The sequence below is a fragment of the Erinaceus europaeus genome, chromosome 3 (assembly GCF_950295315.1).
Source record: "Erinaceus europaeus chromosome 3, mEriEur2.1, whole genome shotgun sequence".
Classification (NCBI taxonomy): Eukaryota; Metazoa; Chordata; class Mammalia; order Eulipotyphla; family Erinaceidae; genus Erinaceus; species Erinaceus europaeus.
Window position 1 is genome coordinate 23719313 of NC_080164.1, and position 20218 is coordinate 23739530.

Consider the following 20218-nt stretch of genomic DNA (forward strand, 5'->3'; position numbering starts at 1 on the left):
TGATTTATTTACATATATTAAACCAACCTTGCATCCCTGGGGTAAACCTCACTTGGTCATGATGAACAGTCTTTTTAATATACTGCTGTATCCGGTTGGCTAGAATTTTGTCAATATTTTAGCACCTATGTTCATCAGAGATATTGCTCTGTAGTTTTCCATTTTTGGTTGTGTCCCTGTCTGCTTTTGGTATCAGAGTGATGTTGGCTTCATAGAAGCTGGAAAGGAATATTCCAGTGTCTTCAGTCTTCTGGAAGACTTTTTAAATTTTTTTCTTTTTTTTTTTATTTTTCTTTTATTTTTTTATTAAAGAAAGGATTAATTAACAAAACCATAGGGTAGGAGGGGTACAACTCCACACAATTCCTACCGCCCAATCTCTATATCCCACCCCTTCCCCCGATAGCTTTCCCATTCTCTATCCCTCTGTGAGCATAGACCAAGGGTCATTGAGGGTTGCAGAAGGTAGAAGGTCTGGCTTCTGTAATTGCTTCCTCGCTGAACATGGGCGTTGACTGGTCGGTCCATACTCCCAGTCTGCCTCTCTCTTTCCCTAGTAGGATGGGTCTCTGGGGAAGCTGAGCTCCAGGACACATTGGTGGTGTCTTCAATCCAGGGAAGTCTGGCCGGCATCCTGATGACACCTGGAACCTGGTGACTGAAAAGAGAGTTAACATACAAAGCCAAACAAATTGTTGAGCAATCATGGACCCAAAGCTTGGAAAAGTGGAGAGGAAGTATTAGGGAGGTACTCACTGCAAACTCTAGTATACTTCTGCTTTCTTACTTTGGTGCCATACTCCAAACTCAGTCAATTTCTGCTTTGCGTTTCTACTTCTTCTTTTTTTTTTTTTACATGCATAACATTCCCCAGATTCCCATTTAGCAATACAACCCCCACTATTTCATTCATCATTTTTCATGGAAGACTTTTAAAAATAGAGGTATTAGTTCTTCTTTGAAAGTTTTGTAGAATTCATTTGTAAAACCATCTGCTCCAGGACTTTTATTCTTCGGAAGATTTTTGATAACTGTTTCAATTTCATTAGCTTTCATGGGCCTGTTGATGTTATCTATCTACTCATTATTTAATTTTGGAAATCTATCTTGGAATTTTGGAAATATGTAGGAAATTGACCATTTCTTCCAGGTTCTCCAGCTTGGTGGCATATAGTTGTTCATAGAAATCTCGCATGATATGTTGAATTTATGTGGTGTCTGCTGTGATATATCCTCTTTAATTTATGATCTGATTTATTTGGGTCTTCTCTCTTTTTTGTTTTGTGAGTCTGGATAAAGGTTTGTCAATTTTTCGAAGAACCAAAATTTACTTTTGTTGATGTTTTGTATGGTTTTCTTATTTTCCATGTTATTTATTTCTGCCCTAATTTTAGTGATTTCTATCCTTCTGGTTGCTTTAGGGTTCCTTTGTTCTTCTTCTTCTTGCTCTTTAAGTGCTGAGCTAGCTTCACCCAAGAGAGAGACGAGGAACTCATGGCAACGTGGTAATACAATTCTTTATTGATGCGAACACCCCGGATTCAGGTATGAGCATAGTGGGTTTAGACCATGTGGAACTAGCAAAATGGCTGCCTCCTGCTATGCATGCCAGCCCTTCTCCAGGTCTTCTCCAGGTCCAGGCACAGAAGAGTAAAAAGAAGGAAATCAGGAACAGCAGCAGGCTTTATAGAGTAAAAACGGAAGTGGCAAGTCAGGAATGGGATTGGCTAGAAAAGGGGGTGGAGAAAAGAGCGAGAAGGTAGAAAGCTTCCATAGCAGCTGTTGTGAAGGTTCTAACCAGTGGGATTAAATAATACCCTGCAGGCAGAGTGGGTCTCAGGCAAAACAATGATTATGTAAATATCAAGCAATTCAGGGGAGCCAGTGTAATGCCCAACATTTAAGATGTGCTCAGATTGTTTATTTGTGCTTTTTATTGTTTCCTAATGTGTGCATGTATGGCTATGAACTTCCCTCTCAGTACTGCCTTAGCTGTGTCCCAAATATTTTGATGCTTTGTGTCTTCATTTTCAATGAACTCTCAAAACATTTTGATTTCTTCCTTTATTTCCTCTTTGACCCAGTAGTTGTTAAGTAGTGTACTCTTGAGCTCTTTCATTTTGGGACTATTACTAATCTTTTGTTGATTGTTCAGTGATAGTTTAATTCCATTCCAGTCAGAGAAGATTCTTGGGATGATTTGAATGCTCTGCAATTTGCTGATGCTATCTTTGTGGCCTAACATATGCTCTGTCCTTGAGAATGACCCATGTGGACTTGAGTAAAATGTGTATTCCAGTTGCTAGGGGGTGAATGACTCTGAAAATATCCAGTAGTTCTAGTTTATCTATCTCCTCATTTAGCTCCCTCATGTCTTTATTGATTTTCTGCCTGGATGATCTGTCAAGTTGAGAGAGTGGGGTGTTGAAGTCCCCTACTATGACTGTGTTGCTGTTAATATATTGCTGTAGCTCTTTCAGTAGACATTTGATGTATTTAGATGGCTTCTCATTGGGTACATAGATGTAAATAATTGTTAATACCTCTTGATTGACTGATCCTCTGACCATTAAGTAATGTCCATCCCTATCTTTTTAAAATTTTATTTATTTTAAAGTCTATTGTGTCAAATATGGGAATATCTGTCCCTGCCCTCTTTTGTGGGCCATTGGCTTGTATGATAGTTTTCCATCCTTTCACTTTGAATCTGTTTTTGTCTTGTTAAGTTAGGTGGGTTTCCTGTAGACAGCATATAGTTGGGTTGTGTTTTCTGATCCATCTTCCTACTCTGTGCCTTTTAATAGGTGAATTCAGTCCATTGACATTTATTGATATGAAAGATGGAAGATATTTTAATGGCATTCTTGTAGATTTTTAGAACACAAAATCTTGTAGATTTTGTGTTCTGGTAGATGGCATATTTACGGTGGTCTGACTGTTTATAAGAGAGCTCTCAGTACTTCTTTCAGAGCAGGCTTGGTGATAGTTGATTCTTTCAACTGTTGCTTTTTCTGAGAAGGTATTTATGCCTCCATGTAGTCTGAATGACAGTCTAGAAGGATACAGCAGTCTTACTTGAAAGCCTTTCTCATTGAGCACTTGCCATTCTCTTCTGGCCTGTAGTGTTTGTGTGGAAAAGTCTGCTGCTAATCTTATGGGTTTTCCGCTGTAGGTGACTCTTTGTTTTTCTCTTTCAGCCTTCAGGATCATTTCTTTATCCTTATTCTTTTCCATTCTAAATAGGATGTGTCTTGGTGTCTTTAAGTCTGGGTTAATTCTGTTTGGGACTCTCTGGGCTTCTTGAACCTTTATGTCTTTTATATTGTCTAGATTAGGGAAGTTCTCAGCTATTATGTCCTGAAGAATGCTTTCTTCCCCTCCCTCTCTTTCTTTCTCTGGTAAGCCAATAATGCATATATTATTTCTCCTGAAGTTATCCCATAGGTCTCTGTTATTGTTTTCAGTATCTCTTAATCTCTTTTTGAGATATCTTACTTCTTTTTTAGTTGTCTTTAATTCATCTTGTATCTTGCTAATTCTGTCTTCAGCCTCATTTATTCTACTCTCTCTCCCCTCTACTGTTTTCTGGAGTTTATCTATTTTGTTACTCTGTTCTGATACTGTTTTAGCTTGTTCAGCTAGTTGTGTTCTTAGCTCAGCTATTTCAGCTATCAGCTCTCTAATTACTTTGAGATAATTAGTGTTTTCTTCCAGGGTCTCATTTGTTGTTTCTGAATTTCTGACGACAATTCTTTCAAACTCTTTACTCACTTTTGTGATTATTTCCTTAACTAGTGTTTTGATGTTGACCTCATTATCTTGTGCTTCACCCTTTGTTTGTTTGTTTTTTTTAATTTTTTTTATTTAAGAAAGGATTAATTAACAAAACCATAGGGTAGGAGGGGTACAATTCCACACAATTCCCACCACCCAATCTCCATATCCCACCCCCTCCCCTGATAGCTTTCCCATTCTCTATCCCTCTGGGAGCATGGAACCAGGGTTATTGTGGGTTGCAGAAGGTAGAAGGTCTGGCTTCTGTAATTGCTTCCCCGCTGAACATGGGTGTTGACTGGTCGGTCCATACTCCCAGTCTGCCTCTCTCTTTCCCTAGTAGGATGGGTCTCTGGGGAAGCTAAGCTCAAGGACACATTGGTGGGGTCTTCAATCCAGGGAAGCCTGGCCAGTATCCTGATGGCATCTGGAACCTGGTGACTAAAAAGAGAGTTAACATATGAAGCCAAACAAATTGTTGAGCAATCATGGACCCAAAACTTGGAATAGTGGAGAGGAAGTGTTAAGGAGATACTCACTGCAAACTCTAGTGTACTTCTGCTTTCAGGTATATATTTTGCAGTAGTTTATAGATACGTGTGAAGATATGCTCTCTCTCACAGAAACTGGTGTATATCTAGGTTTTGGGACTTTGTTAGAAAGTGAACCACCTGAGATGGAATTAGAGTATACTATGAAAGGAAAGGTCTCACCCGAGTAATGAAGCTGAAGGGTTGTCATTCCACACGTGAAGTCTCTGGACACAGTCTGAAGCATGTTGAGGTGGCAGTCATTGCGTTGGTTAGGTTGTGATCGGCAGATGCAATATTATTTGATATGGATAGGGAGAGGCATACAGGAAAGTGGGCCCTATCCAAGGGTTCCAGGACTGGGGGAAGTAGGGGCTCTATAGTGGAGATGTGAGGTTCCTGCTGTCTTAGTGTTCAAAAAGACAATGGATAGTTAATGTTATCATTACATTATTTGGTAATTGGGTTAACATTGAAAAGTCCTTTTGTTATGGTTTGCTGTACAGTACCCAGTATCTTGTATATAGCTGTGCTATTGGATGCTTCTGATCTACTTGGTCTAGGCTTTTGAGAGAGTCCGCATATCAAATACACAACCTATATATTAAAAAGATTTAGTTTGTGTTTTGAAAAACTTCGAGACATACATTTCCCCCCTCTTGTATTAATTAACTAGTGCTTTATATGACTACATTTTACTAGGAGTGTACATAAACACCATTCCCACCACCAAAAGACTGTGACCTATCCCTCCCACCCACTCCCACCCCCCACTGGCCCAGGAAGCTGCATGTCTACCCCTCACCACAGGGTTTTCACTTTGGTGCCCTACATATAATTTGGTCAGGTCCTGCTTTTAGTTTCCCTTTCAGATATCCTTAGTCAACTTCTGTTGATGAGTGGGATCATCCCATACTCATCTTTATCTTTCTGACTTAGCTCACTTAACATAATTCCTTCTAGCTCTGTCCAAGATGGGTCAGAGAAGGTGGGTTCATTGTTCTTGATAGCTGAATAGTATTCCATTGTGTATATACCACATCTTTCTCAGCCACTCATCTGTTGTTGGGCACCTGGGTTGCTTCCAGGTTTTAGCTATTATGAATTGTGCTGCTATGAACATAGGAGTACACACCTCTTTTTGGTTGGGTGTTATGGAGTCCTTGGGGTATAACCCCAGAAGAGGAATTACTGGATCATATGGAAGGTCCATGTCTAGCCTTCTGAGAGTTTTCCAGACTGCTCTCCACAGAGGCTGTACCAATTTACATTCCCACCAGCAATGTAAAAGGGTTCCTCTGTCCTTTGGGGGGTTTTTAGCTGGACTCTTGTCCTGGTTCATTTCTCCAATAATCCTTCTTGTTGGTTTAACCATTTTATATATTATGTTATGAGGTTCCTTTCTCAGTACTTTTCAAATTACTGGTCACTCTTGCCTGGATTGACTTGTGTCTAAATAAGGTAATTAAAGGGTTCACAGTTGTGGAAATTGACAGTTGTTTCAATGTTATATTAATCCCTGAGTTGGATCTCAGTGGCTTAAAAGCCTCTTTTTCTTCCTTGTAGGCTATGAGAGCCTGAGGGCTTTTAAGCTATAAATATGTTTCTTAACTTAATCCCTCACTGCTGACCAATATATATAGTGGGGGGGGTAAGAGTTAATCTAGTGGTTTTGCAAAGAGAGTCTCACAGCCCCATCACTAGGCCACCGAGGTACAGACCTTCTCCTAAGTTTCCTGCTTCATTCTCTGTTCCCTGATGTAGGTACAGGTCATCCCCCCTGCTGATGCAGCTTTTGAGGGTAGTGGCAATGGAGACTCACAGTTGCATTTCATGAGTCTTAGAGGAGTCCTCTCCTCCCTTTAGCCGTATTTTTGTTGTTGAAACTGACAGAGGTGGTTTCTCAACTGGTAAACTGCTGGAAATGTTACCAGCCACTTAACCTCCCCTTAGTCTCCTTTCTGTCCAGGAGCCACATGTTTTTGCACTCACCAGTGGTTGGTTCCTGAAGTCATTCTAGTCCTGTCTTGTTGTGGTCCTAGATGACCTCAGTTTCTAATATTGATTATTGATAGGTTAACTAACAAAGATTGATGTTTAAACATTATATTTCCTGGAAACTACTCTCATCAAATCACGATGCATTACTCATGATATATATTTCATATTTTGTTAAGCATTTGTTTTTTTGTACCTATGTTTATCAGAAATATTTTCTAAATTTCTTGAAATGGAAGCATATTAGTACCCAAACATCCTTCCAAATACCAACTTTTTCAGAGCAAACAAACTTGTTAAAGTAAGTAATGGGGACCAAACTTGAACCAGGAAAAGCAAGTGCATTTTCCAGGTGAACTATTTTGCTGGCCTGCACTACAGACTTTATAAATAAAATTAAAATAAATAATAAAATTGTATGCATTACTAAGAATCTTCACAAATAAGACTATATCCAGTGCTGAACAAAGTGGGCCTCACATGATCTCATTTAATAACTGGAAAAGCCCTATGCACTGGGAATTATTTTCCTCATTCTGAAGACAAGCAGAGCAAGTTCAGTGACATTCACCATCCTGTGTGAGCAATGGAAAAAGCTGCGGCATTTTATTTTTCTGAAGTTAGTGTTAGTACTTCACACTTTAAAAATATATTCCTTTTTTTAAATTAAAATTTAGCTCATCTTATTTAGCAATAACTATATTAATACTTAAAGTTGAACATAACTTGACCTCAGTAGGTGCATAGAGGTAAAAATTACTCTATGAAGCCTAGAAGCTATGTAAAAGCTAATGGACATTATTACTAGCTCTTAGCTGTGTTCCATAACCAAGAATCAGAAGTTAATATCTGAGATATTTTTTCATGATAGACTCAACACAAATGAATTAGTATCATCACTTGTGACTACAAACTTCTACTCACATTCAGTTTTCCTCAGAAGATATTAATCCTACAAATTATCCCTTTTCAAATAATGGCAGCTTTACATATACTTGGGGGGGAGGGAGTGGGGAGAAAACTTATGTGGGTACATGAAAGGAAGCCAAACATCTCCCTAGAGGGAATTAAGTGAGACACCTCACTCCCTCCCCCATCCCCAGCACCACAGCTGTTGACTTCTCATCCTACAGCAGTCACCTTGGACCAAAGAGGAACTTGAAACCTCTTCACCTTCTCTGGTTGGTCCAAAGTCTTCCCATCTGGGCTCCCCTTGTGATCTACAAATACTCATGCCAGACAGTTCTGGAAAATTAACTTTCATATCAACTCCTGTTCTGGCCTTGGATATAGCAAATATCAGGTAGTGAACGGGCGCGGCTGAGTAGAAACTGAAAATGAATTCATTAGCTGCCTCTCTGAGCCATGGAAGCTGCGCAGGCAGAGAGGTAGCTCTCTGCTCTGAGGTAGCTCCCCTGATCCTGCAGGGCAAGGGATCACTGGGGTCTGCCAGTAAGCTCTCGCCCGGAACAGCAACTCACTTGCTGGCCAGGTGGAAAATAATTAACCTCAGGTGTTTTGTGCACAACAGCCATGAAGAATGTTCATTCTGCAGCATACTGCTCTGTATCATTCATTAATTTCTGGGTACCTTGACACTGTCAATTACACAATCTTGATACCAGCTCATGCAGTTGAAAAACAAGTTGAGACTTAGTTTGCTGAAGAGGCAGGGCCTCCCAAATGCACCCTCTTACTGTTCTTCATTTTCCTTCACACAGAGACAGAGAGAGCTGAGCACTGGAGTTTTCTTATGGTGTCCTAACGCCTCTCATAGGGCACTGGAGTTTGAACTCAGGCCATGTGCATGGCAAGAAACATGTCTGATCTGCTATAGTATCTTCCTTCCTAGTCAAGTTGATTGGTTTAATAGAAAGATCAGGCAGTGTCTTTAGCAGCACATCTTCTCATCTGAGTGTTATAGCATTTAGGGTGTGAGAGATGACCTGCCAGGTAGGACAAGTGCCTTGGCATGCTTATGATTCTTGTTAAAGTCCCAGCACCACATGAGAGTGCCACAGAAGCATCAGGGAAAACTTATAACCTGTGGTGTCTTTTCTCCACCCTTTCTCTCTCAACAAAAAGGTTGACCTGGGAGGTAGCACAGTGATAATGTATAAGACTTGCATGCATGAAGTCCCAGGCTGGATCCCAGACACTGTATATGCCAGAGCTAAAAAATGTTCTAGCCTCTCTTCCCTTCTCTCATAAAATATAATAATAATATTACAAAATTTATAGATGCTGGGATAGCCTGAGGGTGCTTCTTCCTGAGCAAGTACTCTCTGGGTTGGAGAGAACTCGACTGGAGCCAACCTAGGCTGCTGTGTGGGAGAGGGATCAGGAACTTGTACCACGTTAGCGTCGCAGGAGAGATACTCTGAGACTCTTGGAGCTGTAAGGCAAGCCAATGTGTGTTTAATCAGAAGAGAATCTGTATTTATACTCGCCAAGAAGGAAATAGGGTGGAAAACAGGATGTGATATAGAGAGGGTGGAGCGAAAAGAGAGTGCAAACCAGTGGGGATTAAATGGTGGAAAACAAGGTGTGACTAGGAGAGGGGGTGGAGCAAAAAGAGTGTGAACCAAAGGGATTAAACCAGTGCCCTGCAGGCAGGGAGGTTCTCAGGTAAAGCAGTGATATGTAAATAGACCACAGCATTAAGCAATGCAACAGAAGGGGTCTTAGAAGCAGAATTAGAAGCAGACCAACACATAGACTCCTAAATAACAAATAACCCCTCATCCCCATGACTCATTCCCACAGACTAGGGAGAAAGGAGGAAAGTTCACTGAATAGTATATTTGGTGTCTTCACTTTCACAGTGACCAAAAACTTAGTTCCATACTACACACATGACCAGAATTCTGTGATTTTAATTTTTAAATTATATTTATTTATTTATTGGAGAGAGACACACAGAGATCAAGAGGAAGTGGGAGAGAAAGAAACAGAGAGACACCTGCAGCACTGCTTCATCACTCGCTAAGCTTTCCCTCTGTGAGTGGGGGGACAATGGCTTGAACCCAGGTCCTTGAGCATCATAACATGTGTGCTCAACCAGGTGCTCCACCACCCAGCCCCAAATTCTGGATTCCCACACATCTACCTCCCAGTGATAAGCACCGGAGTTCTCATATGTCTTATAAACAGATTGTTTGCTTCTGTTTATTTTTTTTTCAAGTTCATGTGTATCCAATCTCTAGATTCCACACATGAGTGGAAACATCTGGTATTTGTCTGTCATCTCTTTACTTACTTCACTAAGCATAATCACCTCCAGTTGCACCCATTTTGTCCCAAAGGACATAATATCGTTTGTTGTTGTTTTGTAATTGCAAAGTAATATTCCATAGGAAAAAAATATATTTTCAAGACTCCTTTTGCCAGTCATCTGTTGATGGGTATTTAGGCTGCTTCCACTTTTTGGATACTGGGAATAATGCAACCTCCGTGGAATAAATGCATGAGTGTTAAGGACTTTTAAGGACTCTCCATACCGTCTTCCAAATGAGCTTCACAAGTTTGCATTCCCGCCAGTAGTGTAAAAGAGTTCCTTTTTCTGTACAACTTCTCCATCACCTGCTATTTCCTGATTTATTGATGGAAGCCATTCTCTCAGGTGTGAGATGGCATCTGAGTGTAATATTAATGTGTATTAATGTGTGATAAATGAAGTGGAGAATTTCCTCATGTGTCTGTGGGCCATGTGTATCTTTTCTTTAGAAAACTCTTGAGTTTGGGGTTCAGGTGGTAGTGAAGCAGGTTAAGCGCACATGGTGAAAAACACAAGGACTGGCTTAAGGATAAGGATCCCTGTTCAAGCCTGCAGGGGGATTGCTTCAGGGGCAGTAAAGCAGGTCTACAGGTGTCTTTCTCTCCCCCTTTCTGTCTCCCTTCCTCTCTCTATTTCTCTCTGTCCTATCCAACAACAACAGCAATGACAATATTAATGACAACAAGGGTAACAACAAGAGCAACAAAATGGAAAAAATGGAAAAATGGAAAAAATGGCCTCCAGGAGCAGTGAATTCTTAGTGCAGGCACTGAGTCCCAGCAATAACCCTGGAGGCAAAAAAAAAAAAAAAAAGGAAACTGTTGAGTTATATGCCAACTTTTTCTTGAGTTATCTTTACTTCTTTTTTAAATCTGTTTCAATTTTGTATAGATGTTCAATATCAGTCACTTATCAAATGTGTGATGTGCTAATACCGTCTCCCAATAACTGGTTTGCCTAGTTATCCTTCTATAGTTTGTTTTCAATGTGTGTAAGTTTTTTAGTTTCAGGTAATCACATTTATTTACTCTTCTTTTCTTTCTTTTTTTTTGCCTCCATGGTTATTGCTGAGGCTTGGTACCTGCACCACGAATCCACTGCTCATGGAGACATTTTTTTTTTCTTTTTTGTTGCCCTTGTTGTTTTATCATTGTTGTAATTATTATTATTGTTGTTGTATAGGACAGAGAGAAATGGAGAGAGGAAGAAAGACAGAGAGGGGGAGAGAAATACAGACACCTGCAGACCTGCTTCACTGCCTGTGAAGTGACTCCCCTGCAGGTGGGGAGCCAAGGGCTCAAACCAGGATCCTTAACACCGGTCCTTGCACTTTGCAACATGTGCGCTTAACCCACTATGCTACTGCCCAACTCCCTACTCTTGTTTTCACTTCCCATGCAAAAGGTGATAAGTCTTCAAATGCAACTTTGATGTGAAGATTCTGCGAAGTTTCACCAACATATTCTTTTATAAATTTTATAGTTTCTGGTCAAATATCCAGATCTTTAGAATCCATTTTGATTTGACTTTGGCATATGGTGTTAGATGGTGATCTAATTTCACTTGTCTTTTTTAAAAAATATGTTTTGGCATTATCTTTATTTATTTATCCACAGAGACAGCAAGAAAATGAGATGGAAAGGGGGATATGGAGAGGAAGAGAGGCAGAGAGAAACCTGCAACACTGCTTCACCACTCAGAAAGCTTTTCCCCTGCAGGTGAGGTCCAGGGGCTCAAACCCTGGTCCTTGCACACTGTAACATTTTTGCTCAACCAAATGCACCACCATTCAATCCCTAGTTTTACTTTTCTATATGTGGTTGTTGAATTTTTCCAGCATTATTTGCTGAAGAGCCCCCTTTTACCCCACTGAATGGTTTTGGCCTCTTTGTCATACATAGGTGGTTGTATATATGTGGTTTAATTTCTGAGCTTTTGATTCTGCTCCATTAATCCAACTGTCCATTTTTTTATTCCAGTACCATGCTCTTTTGATTACAAAACAAACTTTGCAGTATAAACTGAAGTTGGGAATCTTGATATTTCCATTTTATTCTTCGTTTTTGCTTTACTTATTTGTGGTTTTTGTTCTTATTGTTGTTGTTTTGTTTTGTGGTTCCACACAAGTCTTTGGACAAATTGTTCAATTTGCTTGAGAAATTCGTACTGAAATTGTATAGTGCCTTTGGTATCATGGCTGTTTTAAAAATGTTTATTTTTCCACTGGGCCTGGACTTTTATTCTTGGAAAGATTTAGTGATGATATATTTAATTTCTAAACTAGGGAATCCACTTATTTAAGCTATCTACTTTTTCTTGTATTATGCTTGGCAGGTGATATGATTCTAGAAAAGTAACCATCTTTTCTTGGTTGTCCAATTTATATTTACAGAGATGTTTATAATATTCATGTATAATTCCTTGTATCCTCCTGTCTTCAGTTGTAATTTCTTCTCTCATTCCTGTCTTTGGCAAACGCTAGAAGAAGAAGAAGATTCCTGTCTTTATCATTGTTTTTATCACAGCCTTTTCTCTTTGTGAGTCTACCCAGTGGCTTATCCATTTTATTTATACTTTTGAAGAACCAGGTCTTGGATTCATTAATCTTTTGAATCATCCTTATGGGTTCAATTTCATTAATTTTTTTTTCTGATTTTTACTATTTCTTTCCTTTTGCTTTCTTTTGGGCTCTTTGATGCTTCTTTTCTAGTTGGAGTTGCTGTTTTATGGAGAAGTGCTTCATGGTTCTTAAACTTTTCCTTTCAAACAGCTTTAAATTCAGAGTGTGGTGGTTGTGTCTTCTAGCATGGTTATTCTTTCCTCCACCTGATTTAGTCTTCTGAGGGCTCTTGCTACATTCAAGGTCTCCTTCATGCACTGAAACTCTCTTTGGAGTTGTCTTTCTCCTTTTCTTTCTTCCTTCCTTCCTTCCTTCCTTCCTTCCTTCCTTTCTTTCTTTTGAGTTGTTTTTCTTTTTTTTCTTCCTTCCTTCCTTTCTTTTTTTTTCTTTCTCTCTCTCTCTCACCCTTGTGTAATTCTTTGCTAAAGTTATCTCTTGAAAATTGAATATTCTTGAATCTGTGTCTGTATGTCAAGTTTAATTTCTTGAATTGATTTCATAATGATTTTTCGGAACTCTATCCTTCATTTATCCCTTAGATCTATGTGTCTGGTAATTTGGAGTTTCTGTCATTCTGTGTATTTCTCAATTTTTGCACTTAGTGTGGCTTTTGTTGTTATTCCAGCAGGAGATGCTGTAGCTAAGGTGTCGGGTTTCCTGTTTATATATCTTGGGGGGAGAGGAGAGGTTTCATCCAGTGTCATCAGGCTGGTTTATTGTCTCTGGTGTTAATATGGAATCTCTCTACTGTTGGTCCAGCCTCTGAGGGATAATAGCCTTAGAGAATACCTTTCTCCTGAATATTCAAAGAAAAAAGCAGAGTTTATTCTCTTATCCAGATGCCAGTGTCTGCATAGCCTACACAAAGTTAGGTCTCAGGTTTTTGCCATAAAATATAAATCTTTATATGTAGTTCAATATCTTGATACCCTTGAGTTCCCAGTTCAAAGCCCCCAAAATTCCCTGTCTTCCTTCTTCTGACCATATGCTATTTTGTAAGCACTAAAATCGGTGTCAGCTGCCACTGAGTGAGGCTTTTAAAATCTTTAGAATCTTACCCTCACTGATGACCATGGTAGCCTGAATCCACTTGTAGCTAAGTGAGTAACTTAAGAAGTCACAGTTGTAAATTGGTGAGTTTTTAAGTTATTAAAAAAAAAAAAACAGTTGTTGTTTGTTTAACTCAGTCTCCCTAAGTGATGCACCTCAGCTGCTCATTCCTTACCATGCCACCTGAAGTTGGCTGGGATTTATTTTACTAGCTGTCTGGGGACCCTGATCCAATCAGTAGACTTTCATTTCACCAGATTTGGTTTTCTTTTAAACAGCAGTGGGTCCCTCTGGGCAGTTCAGTATCCTGTTGCCCCTGCGTTCATAGGTTAAATACTCAGATCTGCTTTTCTGTCACAACCCAGAACTACTTTTCTGCCACCAGTATGGGTGTAACTTCTGATTTGATGCCAAACATCACTGAGTATTTCTTTTTTTTTTTTTATGTTGTTTGTTGTTTTTTATTGTTGTAGCTATTATTGATGTCATCCTGGATAGGACAGAGAGAAATGGAGAGAGGGGAAAACAGAGAAGGGGGAGAGAAAGATAGACACCTGTATGCCTGCTTCACCGCCTGTGAGGCTACTCCCCTAAAGGTGAGGGGCCAGGGGCTCCAATCGGGATCCTTATGCAGTCCTTGTGCTTTGCACCACTGTGCTTAAGCCGCTGTGCTACCATCTGACTCCCGAGTATTTCTTTTTGAGCCCTGAGAGTCTCTTTATCTCCCCTTTTCCATCCACTAACCACATGGGTCAGCACTCACCTGTGGCTTAATAAATTTCTAACAAAATCCTGTTTGTATTTTGTTGAGCTTTCAGGTAATTTTCACTGATTTTTCTAGTTGATCAGGAGAGTGAAGTGAGACTGTTGTTACTCTGTAGCCAGGACTCCAGAAGTACTGAAAGAAATTAGGAAAAACTATATTTAAATCATAAATTTATGTGAGCTGTGTAAAAGAACCAATGGTATTTCCTCAGACTTACCTCAAAAGCACACACACACACACACACACACACACACACACACACACACACACACACACACACACATACATTGGAAAACATCATGGAAGTTTTGTGAAAAGCTTCATATGACTTGGAATGTTTTTTAGTCACATGTTGACTGACATTCTTAAATGAACAGCAAAAAACTGAATGGGAAGTTGTTTCCTAATCCTTTCCTCTTTAGTGCCAAATTAGCTCTTTTTCTTATTTTACGCATTATCCCTTAGCAGGTCAATCCATTATTGGGAATTGCCTCCACCACTCTTTTAAATGGCCCCATTGCCCTCATTTATAAGTTTTGGGTTGCTGCACATCCAATATAGTAGCACTGACCAATCTGGTCTACTGTGCTTTTTCAATTATGTAATGGGCATCTTTCTTTAGGGAGCAAAGTGAGGGAGAAAAGAGTTCTGTAGCTATATACTTTTGAGGATTGTGTTCCTCTATCAGTGGTTCCAAATAACAGCTGGGGGAAGTGATAAAGAACTTGTCTAACATTTGGAGGATAGAATGGGAACTTTAGTTTTAAAACAGATTTTTCTCATTCAGCGATAGGTAGATAGGTAGATAGGTAGATAGGTAGATAGGTAGATAGATAGATAGATAGATAGATAGATAGATAGATAGATGATAGATAGATAAATAGAGAGACAGAGACCATTGAACCTCTCATGGGACACCTTAGTCTGTTATACTATTAAGTGTCCTTCCTACAAAAGAAAACATCACTTTTGGTTTATATTAGCATCACTTATGGAGGTCAGATTTCACTAATTTAATATCTGTCTACTATATTCCTAGCATTTGGGGCAAATTATTTCTCTTAGTTATTGTGGGAACAACAATGTTGCTTGTCTCTCATTCTGACTGTTTTGCTAGTACTTATGTTCCTTAAAAAAATATATATATAGACAACTGATTTTTCTCCAAATGTCATTATGGTTACTTCCAGTACCTCTCCCAATTTATCTATAGCTAAGGGGATTATCTGGCTCTAGTTCTGGTCAGTGAGATTTAATAGTATTCTGGTATGAATTTCTTAAATTATTTTCTTTCCTCCTAAGAGGTCCATCCAACACCTCATTCCCATCACATTTTGATGCAGGAATGGGAAATGTGAGATGAATGTGGAACAGCTATGCTATGGATGGCACACCAGACAGTTAAATTAGCCTAGGACACTGCTGGCAGCCAGTAGTTTCTCCATCAACCCTCTGTGGTCTGCATTCAGAATTCTTATTATGTGAATTCTACTACTGTAACTACTACTACTTCTACTACTACCAGTACTGCAATAGTTCACTACTGGTGGTGGTAGTACTAGTAGTAGTAACGGTAATGATAAACTTGCATTTGTTTAAGACATATCATAGGCATGTTTGTGAAACAGTCAGACAATGCACAGTTTGCTGGTGGTATATGTGTCACACTAGCTCAGACTGTCAGAACACCCACCTGAATGCCTCATGTACCAGAAGTCAGTGTTTTGTTCCTTTTTTCTTTATTCTCTCTCTCTCTCTCTCTCTTTCTCTCTCTCATAAATAGTGAGATAAAGTTTTGAAAATAATTACTTTTGTTTAAAAGATTTCATGGGGCAGTGACAAGTAAAATGGCTATGCATGGGAATAACAGAAATTTCTCAAGGAGTAAGGGTAGAAATAGTAAAGTGAGGCACTAAGGTATCTCCAAGGATTGTTTCCTGGAAGTGACATGAGGGTTGGCTCTAAGTGCTGGAAAGTAAAGAGTTGAGGGGGAGTGGAATAGCAAGTAAAAGCCACAGGAGTTCAGGTGAGGAACCAAGTATACCTGGTGCATGATGGTGGAGGAGGACATACGCTGGGGGTGAGAATGTTTTTGCAGAAAACTGAGAAATTGTACACATGTACCAAAAACTGTACTTACTGTAAACCATTAACTGCCTTAATAAAAATAAAATTACAGCTACAAAAGATGAGGTACTGGCCTAGTAAGAAAGGACTTTTATCTTGTGCTCAAATTTAGGGATTTATATCCTAAAGATCATAGAATTTTGATGCAGATTTTGTCATCAGAAAGTATAGTCATTGGTATACTAGGAAGATCACTGTTATCGGTGGGTGTGGAGTTGTTTGCAGAGAACAAGAAAACAGTGAGAAATATCAGTAAGATAGGTTTGTGATAAATCCAGTTGATTAAAGGGGCATTACACAAAAAAACAAACATACCAATGAGTAAATATTTCTTTTTCTAAAACTTTATTCTCTTTTGTTGCCCTTGTTTTATTGTTGTAGTTACTGTTGTTGTTATTGATGTTGTTGTGTTGGATAGGACAGAGAGAAATCGAGAGGGAGGGGAAGACAGAAAGGGGGAAAGAAAAACACCTGCAGACATGCTTCACCGCTTGTGAAGTGACACCCCTGCAGGTGGGGAGCCTGGGGCTGGAACCGGGATCCCTATGCCGATCCTTGTGCTTCGTGCCATGTGAGCATAACCCGCTGCCTACTGCTGGACTCCTGTAAATATTTCCTTACTAATGTGAGTATATGTGAGAAAGAGAAGGAATTGAGTAGAGGTTGGAAACATAGCAGAAATAGAATGCACTGAAATAACACACTGCTAAAATTATCAAGTTTGTATTGTGGACCATTAAGCTCCATTATAAAGGGTGGCCTGGTTCAAACCCCTGCCTTCCCACCTGCAGGGGAGTCACTTCAGAGGCAGTGAAGCAGGTCAGCAGGTGTCTATCTTTCTCTCCCCCTCTGTCTTCCCCTCCTCTCTCCATTTCTCTCTGTCCTATCCAACAACAATGGCAACAATGATAACTACAACAATAAAACAATAAGAGCAACAAAAGGGAATAAATAAATAAATATTTTTTAAAAAAGAAAAACATGGAGCATTGTTTTTTTGACAGGCTAATTATTTATTACAAAAACTCTAAACACCCCCCCAATAAATCAAGTCAGAATAATAGTTCATAGAAATATATTTTTCAAGGCAAGAAAGCCTCAGGTCACACAGGCTTTTTGTCATTCAAACCATCCTTCAGTAAAAGAAAGATCTGCTAATGCTACTTTTCCCATTTTTTTTTCTTAACAAGGAATAGAAACTTCCATTTCTCTGAGCTTGATATTTCCAGCCTGATACTTCTTATAAAATGGGAAATAATATTCTGCAAAGAATCCTAATGATAAATTACTATTGAGCACTTTGGGGTTTCATTCTTGACTAACAAGTTCATTAGATTTCAGAAAAGTGTATTTAGGTCTCACCTCTTCAAAGACTGCACGCGGTGCCATTGTCAGAACCCTGCAAACACTGATTACTCCCATCATATGCAGCATGCACTTCCAGATGTTACCATGGCACCCAGAACCAGGCAGCCCCAGACAGCAGGACAACTAGCCAATGGGGGAGGATGGCATCTCCTTTGTGAAGAACTACCTCAGTACAGTCAGGGACCAGGACAACTACCTGCTTGACTATCTCTCATTATGACGCTCCTCAGATTAATTTCTTTCTTTTTTTTTTTAGCTTTCTTTTTTTAAAAATTTATTTATTTAAAAAAGGAGACATTAACAAAACCATAGGATAGGAGGGGTATAACTCCACACAATTCCCACCACCAGATCTCTATATCCCATTCCCTCCCTTGATAGCTTTCCCATTCTCTATCCCTCTGGGAGCATGGACCCAAGGTCACTGGAAAGTCTGGCTTCTCTAATTGCTTCCCTGCTGAACACAGGCACTGATTGGTCAGTCTATACTCCCAGTCTGCCTCTCTCTTTCCCTAGTAGGGTGGGTCTCTGGGGAAGCTGAGCTCCAGGACACACTGGTGGGGTCGTCTGTCCAGGGAAGTCTGGTTGGAATCCTGCTGGCATCAGGAACCCGGTGGCTGAAAATAGAGTTAACATACAAAGCCAAACAAATTGTTGAACAGTCATGGACCTAAAGGCTGGAATAGTGCAGATGAAGTGTTGGGGGGTACTCACTGCAGACTATTGTGTACTTCTGCTTTCAGGTATATATTTTCCCCTAGTTTATGGATATGTGTGAACATATACTCTATATCAGGGGACTTGGTCTATATCTAGGTTTTGGGACTTTGTTAAGAAATGAGTCACCTGGAATGTAATTAGAGAATCCTATGAAGGGAAAGGTCTCACCCGAGTGATGAAGCTGAAGGGTTGTCATTCCACACCTGAAGTCTCTGGACACAGTCTGAAGTGAAGCATGCTGAAGTGGAGATGATTTTCTTTTTTTAAGATTTGTTTATTTATTAACACGACCATCCTTCTGGAATATGGGGTTGTGGGGATCAAACCAAGGCTGCTGTGATATAAAACCCAACTCTAACCACTGTACCATCACCCAGGCTGCCTCTTTTGATGTTTTCCACACCTCGCTTGTGATTTTAAACATTAGCGCTTGCTTCAGAAGTCAGAATAAAGTTTTTCTAGAGTTATAGGGTATTTTATATTTGAGAAGTCATGACCCCCATATATACACATTCCTTTAAAATCTGTGTGGGCTCCTACCCACATTTAAAACAAAGATACCACACATCTGTCTTGGGTTGGTGTCTTAACTGAGACACACCTGTGTTAATGCACCTCCCTGTCAATTGTTGTTTGGAGATGCCTTGCAAATATCATTTCCTTTTAACCAAATATTTTCAGTCAAGCTCAGTATTACTCAGCTAGATCAAACAATTAATTTTCCCAGTATAACCCTACATGATATATTCATTCCATAAAGAAAATGACTCTAAAATAAAGACGTGCTAAGATGAATCAAAAGATCTTCAGATGGTGCATAATGGTGTCTAAAATATTTTGAATGATGGCGGTCCTGATGAAATGCATTTAATCCCCCTTTACTGGAAGGAAATGACATTTATTTATGTTTCTTATGTAGATTTGTTATAATCTTCCACTCTTTATATCACAATAAAAGTGTTATAAAAATCAAGAACTCCTAAGGTAGAAAATAAAGTTTCTTTCCAACTAGTATTTTCACACCTCATAAATTATAATAGAAAACAACAGAAGTATTAAAACTAAAGCATGAACTTAAGTGATTAAAAACATATAAGTTTATTATGAATATGCCTTTGTTATTCAGGTTTTTTGTTGTGAAGACCCTAATACAACTTTCATTAAAACTCCTTTGTTATTTTTTCTTTTCTTATTAACTTTAAGGTTTTCAGATATTTAGCAGTAGTAGCATATATATATTTTTAATTTTTTAATAGAGACAGAGCATCAGAGAGTGGGAGAGAGAGAGAGAGAGAGCGCAACACTGAAGCCTCCTTCAATGTGGCAGGGGCTTTGCTTGAACTTGGGGTTGTATACAGGACAAGAGCTATTTCAACTGAGCTATTTCACCTGATCTTCTCTTTGATTATTTTTCAGCAGTATTTTTGAAAATGCACCTAGCATTTTTTATTAAGTGCACCTGGCACAAAGTTCAAAGACCTGTGTAAGGATCCTGGTTCCAGCCCTGGCTTCCACCTGCAGGAGGGTCACTTTCATAGGCGATGAAGCAGGTCTGCAGGTGTCTATCTTTCTCTCCCCTTCTCTGTCTTCCCCTCCTCTCTCCATTTCTCTCTGTTCTATCCAGCAACAATGACAGCAATAACAACAACAATAGTAACAACAACAACAACGATAAACAATTAAAAGACAAGGGCAAAAAAAGGGAAAATAAATAAAATTAAGAAAAAAAAGAAGTAGAATATTGCTTGCTTCTGGCATAAAGTGGTAAAAAGGATTTAACATGTTGCCCAGGGGCCTCTAACGCTTTGAGCTATCTCTCCTTATCTTGTTTGGTTTGGGCATTTTTTTTTCCTCCAAAGAGAGATGAAGTCTGATATAGGTATTTAGCTATCCTCCTTCTCCAACTTGCTAACAAGAAAAACACATGAAAAGAATGTCCTACAAAATTACCAGAATCACAAGCTAAGAATCATCTAACAAGAGCACAG